The sequence below is a fragment of the Triticum aestivum genome, chromosome 6B (genome assembly GCF_018294505.1).
Source record: "Triticum aestivum cultivar Chinese Spring chromosome 6B, IWGSC CS RefSeq v2.1, whole genome shotgun sequence".
NCBI classification, from domain to species: Eukaryota; Viridiplantae; Streptophyta; class Magnoliopsida; order Poales; family Poaceae; genus Triticum; species Triticum aestivum.
The window spans coordinates 394868866-394874865 of NC_057810.1; the positions used below are offsets into that span (position 1 = coordinate 394868866).

The 6000-nt window shown below is 45.0% G+C and overlaps 2 pseudogenes; both read right to left on the reverse strand.

Annotated features, from left to right (window-relative positions):
• Positions 1–1708: 1708 nt before the first annotated feature.
• On the reverse strand, positions 1709–3131 carry LOC123137250 (cytochrome c oxidase subunit 3-like; annotated as a pseudogene).
• Positions 3132–3282: 151 nt separating this feature from the next.
• On the reverse strand, positions 3283–4390 carry LOC123137251 (60S ribosomal protein L5, mitochondrial-like; annotated as a pseudogene).
• Between the last annotated feature and the right edge of the window lie 1610 nt (positions 4391–6000).

Genomic DNA, 6000 nt, shown 5'->3' on the forward strand with positions numbered 1-6000 from the left:
ATATAGAACTTCCTTCTTAGAAATGGAATACCTTCACCTTAGAAGGGTGTTCTTCCTACTAGTGAAACCAGATCTGCCTTTTTCGGCTAAGCCGATTCCAATGATCGGACGGACAATACTTGCTTAAACCTAGCACCCTGTTGCCTTGCTTTTCCTCCAGCCGTACCTTCCTCGCCGCTCGTGATACCCAGGAAGGTCATCCCTCACTTCCCAGATCGTCTCGCACTTCTTTTGTCACTGGCACACACGCTCTCGTTGGTCTATCACTGAGAAATCCCTTTTTGCCGAGCGGTGTGGTAAGTAAGACTAGTCGATGGACAACTGCTGACTGAATAGGGAGAAGATGCATTTTCCTAGGCTCTTTCTACTTTGCTCATTGGGTATAGCCGTCAGTGATCCACAGATACGGCGCTTTTGGATTCCTAAAGGGATAGGATAGTTCTTTCTGGGCTTTAGAGGTCTCCCCTTTAACCTAGTACTCTTAGGAAGGCCGGGTTAACCTTCTACTAAAACTGTTCTATCTACGAAATTGGAAAGTAGGGTCAACTTGCCATAATATATAGCCCAACTTGATCCGTCTTAGAGTAGCCGCCTATGGAACCGCCCCCGAGTCAACAATGCACCCGATCGTGAGCCTTATATGAGTTTCATAGTCAGCCTGCTCTTTCAAGAACGTGCCTTCTAAACTCGTTGTTCTGCTTGCAGATTGGAGTTTCCTACTGACTATCCGGGTTCTTGATACCGCCGGCTGGGAATAAGTACCTATCCCTTACGGGAATCAAACCCATGTCTTCGACATGAAAAGACGATGTCCTAACCTCTGGACGAAAGGGACCAAAAAGCTATTTTTCATATACTTAAGAGAAGAGAAGTGGTTCCTTTTCTTTCTATACGACATACTTGATGCACTTATTGAATGGAAACTTGAATTGAGAGAAAAGGTGTGCTACGCTTCTTCATTCTCGTAACTCAATCAATATCAAGAACATAAAGAGTTTGTATAGAGATGGATTTCTCTTCAGTTCCAAGACTTTTTTTTGAATGGCTCATGTTGCGCTAGTGACATGAGGGTAAAACGCTCGAGTTGGCTTGCTGACTCGAGGAGGGAAAGGCTTCATTTGCTTTAGTGAATGGAGGAAGAAACAACCATAGTAACTATCTATGAAATTGATTGATGGATATGAGAGTGGTACAAGACCGGGACAGAGGAACCATAGGAATGTTATGTCAGGTTCCTTGCTCACTTCTCAAGCCCAATATCATTCCTCCAACTTGGACTTTCATGCTAGAATTAAGAACCCCCCTAAACAATGACAGCGTATCGAGCGGGCCCTATATCTATCGGGGAGCTCAAATCCTCACTAGAGTGAGGCACGTCTCGATCAATACATCTCGAATCTAAAGAGAGAATGTTATTGTTATGCTGTCCCCACTCTAGAGTATGGTTGACCATATCATCCAGCGAGTGGTCTTAAGCGCTCAGTGCATCCATACTGAACTCAAATGTGCGCGCTTTGGAAGAGAAAGTAATGTGAACTACTAACTGTTATGTCGGCTTGGCCCGATCAAGACTTCTATCCCTCAGAAACTGTCTCGCGTCTTATCCATATGCGCGGTTGAGGAAATTGGACTTCGTATTCTTCCTGGGTCTGGCTCGGCTGGAATCTACAATCTACACCTCTCCAAACACAATATCTTGAGTACCCGGAGAAGTTCTCTTTGTCTTCGAGCTTTTATTCCTCAATCCACTTATTCGTTCCCTTCTTTCATATACCTCCCCACCAATAGATAGAGACAAATGGGAATAACCGAACCACGTCTATAAAATGCCAGTACCATGCAGTTGCTTCAAAGCCAACATGATGCTTCTTGGTCAGATGACCAAGATATTGGCGAATACCACATACGATCAAGAAAAGAGTACCTATAATCACATGAAAACCATGAAAGCCAGTTGCTAAGAAAAAGGTAGAACCATAAATACTATCTGAAATAGTGGAGGGTGCTTGGTAATATTCCATTCCTTGAAAGCCAGTGGATACTAGAGCCAGTGAAACAGTTGCTACTAAAGCGTAAACTGCTCATTTTTCCTTCCCCGCGAGTATAGCATGATGAGCCCAAGTTACGGCAGCTCCAGATGAAGGGAGAATAGGGGTATTAAGAAGAGGGATTTCCCAAGGATCTAAAACCCCAATCCCTTTTGGGGGCCAAATACCTCCGATCTCTGTCGTAGGTGCCAAAGAAGAATGAGAAGAAGCCCAAAAAAGCAAAAAGGAACATAACCTCCGAGACTATGAAGAGAATAGAACCATATCGAGGTCCTAATTGTACAGCTTTTGTATGATGCCCTTCCAACGTGGATTCACGTAGAACATCCCGCCACCATCCGAACATGGTATAAAGGATAAATATTAGGCCCAAACTGAGAAGTGTTGCACCCCCTTGAAATGAGTGCATGTAAATCACACCTCCTACGGTGGTTGCCAAAGCTCCGAGTGAACCCGAAATAGGCCATGGACTTGGATCTACCAAATTATTAGAATGCCACTGAGATTCAATCATAAACCACTTTGCCCCGGTTGTATGTAAACCCCCCTTCACCCCCATCCCCTAAGGTGGTAAAGAAGAAGGCTCTTTTTTGTCTCATTAGGACAAACAAATAGGAAGGGATAGTTCTTTCATTGCATTGATAGAAGTGAGACTATCAAAAGATCTCTCTATTATTTAGAGAAAAGAGTTGGCGTGGGTTCTACCAACAAAACGAAGAAGTTTTTGATTGGTCTTTATCATTCGGAACCCTCTCCGTATTAGTAAGAAAAACACACCCAGACTCTGACTTCAATGGTGGGAACAACCTCAGCACTCCGGCGTGAACATGAACAATCATTCTATGCAAAATTTCATGTATGATAGTGGTCGATCCCTCGGGAGTGACATTCGTTACTTTGAATTTTGTTCACCCGGTGATCTTCTCTCTTTCCAAGAGTACTACCCTTTACGTAGTCTATGTCTGGGGAGACAGGTGCGGTAGAGAGGTCCCCCACTTCGATTCCTGTCCCGTTAGCATCTCCGATCCGAGAGTTGGGATGACTCCGTTAGTTTCGGTTGGGAGCCGGATGGTAATGGACATACAACCCTTGCTTGTGGACTAGCTGCAGAGCTAACCTTTGTTCTATTGGTTTGGTGGTTGCTACCAAGATGATTTCTTTATGCCCATCAAAGAACCTCGAGATGCTAATCCACGAAAAACGATATGAGAAATGCGAAAGAACTCAACTGTGGAACGAGGGCGACCCGTGAAAATACCTCGGTTTCTTACTCGTGCCATTGAACTCTTTCTTGGCAACTTGGACAACTTATAACGATGTTTGTCCCGCATATCAGACGGAAGATCGGGTTACAAAATTCGAAAGCTTTCGTCTCAATTCATATTTAGCCGCGAGCAATCTACGTTTGTGATCTCGTATATTTCGTTGCTTCTCCGACATCTTACTTAGTTTCCCCCTCATCTTTTAGCAAAAAGCCGCTCCACAGTAGTAAAGTCTCATCTTTTGTATTGGCCGAAGTGACAATAGTCACATTGAACCCTCGAATATGCTCGAAGATCTCGAAATGATCTTCCAGTTTCAGGGAGAATTCGCAAAACTCCGTTTCCATAAAGAATTTGATGGAGTTTTCCCGTATTTAGACCGGAGAATCCAACATAGACATTACTGTAAATATTCTGACCAAAAAATGGTACATTCCATGCCCTCGGAGAACGCTTTGTCATGCAAAGTCACTGACATATCCAGTGTCTTTTTCGGACCCCAAGAATGGATTGGATCGAAACGACTTTCTTGCTTGAAAATAGGGGCCCCTTTGTGTCTGTATGAATCTCAGGCCGCACAAAATCTCCATAGCCAATTTTCCAAATTGGATTCTTAAATCAGAGGCAGCTTTTGGTACTAATCTTATTTCAAACAATCCAGGAACTTCCATAAGATTGGCGTGATTCAGTTTGAGCAATAGATCCTGACGTAATACATCTTCGTAATGAAAATGGAGTGGAAACATCATGGCTTTTCCGCTTTTTTTGAGAATGAGCACTGTGAACTATCTGCTTCAAAAAGGATAGTTGATCGAACCGAAACCAATGTCAAGTACGAGTTATTAAGCGCTGAATCAAAAAAAGTGTACTTCCTTTACGCTTGATGTAGGATTTACCTATTAATATGAAGTTCACTCTTCTGCTGACTTGAGTCCAGAAGGGAAGCGACTGATTTCCAATTCTTCTTTGCTAGCGCTTGACTCCTGTGGAATTCCATTAACAAGCTTAAAAGAAAGCCTTTTATTTGGTTTTTGAGATACTAGTTATTTATAGGTTAAGTTTGATATTTCACTCCGTGGGCCGGCTAATTAATTCAAGTAATTCCTGGAGGGGAATCAATCAAAGAGATTGCCTGCCATGCTACAATTCCTTACTCAAAAGGACTAGAGTGCTAAGCTGCCTTCCCGGCACCACCACTATAATGAATGGCTCAAACAAATAGGAGATGAGAATCTAATTGATCCTTTCTAGAATAGAGTATAAAGAGAAGCTTGTTCTGCCCATCTATCTAGAGAATGAAAAGGAACTAATGCCACTGATAGGAAATACATAGACCGTACGCCCACTTACCACTCTACCACTTCAATTCAATGACGGACTTCACCGATACCGATACCAAACCTAGCTTGAGAGAGATCGATCACAGGCATGTGGTGAACGATACCGAGAGAAAGAGCACTGAAATGAACCATATCTAGCATAGGTCTCACTCTACAAGTCAAGTTCGATGAGCTCTTAGTGGACCTGTGCCTACTATCTACTAAGTGTGTGCTAGGGAAAGAAAGCAAGTTGAGCAGTTCTCACTCTATCCGGTGACCAAGAAAGCTTAAAGAATACCGTAAAGTGACCACTGAAACCTCATACTGATTCGCCACGTGAAAGCGGGGTTAAGGTAAGGCTGGAAAGACTGGCGCCGAAAGATATATATGTTTTGAAGAGAGAGATCCGCAGGCAAAAATCTTGAAGGAAGGACTGACTGAAGGAAAGACCGTAGCAAAAGCCGAAGAAGATGCGAATCAGGAAAAGGGAGACGAGTTCCAGTTGTTAGAAAGACCAGTGCCCAGAAAAGCAAGTCGGAAGGGGATCCGGATGTTCAGTGCTTAAATAAAAAAGATAGGTGTTGCTCTGTTGTTTGCTTTGAGGTTTCCCCTAGTTGGGAAGACCGAGAAGAAAACCAGTAGGAAGGCGATCCGAAGTCTATGTTGGGGAACGTAGTAATTTCGAAAAATTTCCTACGCACACGCAAGATCATGGTGATGCATAGCAACGAGAGGGGAGAGTGTGTCCACGTACCCTCGTAGACCGAAAGTGGAAGCGTTAGAACAACGCGGTTGATGTAGTCGTACGTCTTCACGGCCCGACCGATCAAGCACCAACACTACGGCACCTCCGAGTTCTAGCACACGTTCAGCTCGATGACGTCCCTCGAACTCTGATCCAGCCGAGTGTCGAGGGAGAGTTTCGTCAGCACGACGGCGTGGTGACGATCTTGATGTACTACCGACGCAGGGCTTCGTCTAAGCACCGCTACGATATTATCGAGGTGGATTATGGTGCAGGGGGCACCGCACACGGCTAAGAGATCCAAGGGATCAATTGTTGTTGTGCCTAGAGGTGCCCCCCTGCCCCCGTATATAAAGGAGCAAGGGGGGAGGGGGCGGCCGGCCTAGTAGGGGCGCGCCAAGGGGAGTCCTACTCCCACCGGGAATAGGACTCCCTCCTTCCTTGTTGGAGTAGGAGAAGGGGGAAAGAGGGGGAGAGGAGGAAGGAAAAGGGGGCCGCACCCCTTGTCCAATTCGGACCAGAGGGGGGCTGCGCGTCTCCTTCCTTTCGGCCTCTCTCCTCTATTCCCGTAAGGCCCAATAAGGCCCATATACTCCCCGGCGAATTCCCGTAACTCTCCGGTACTT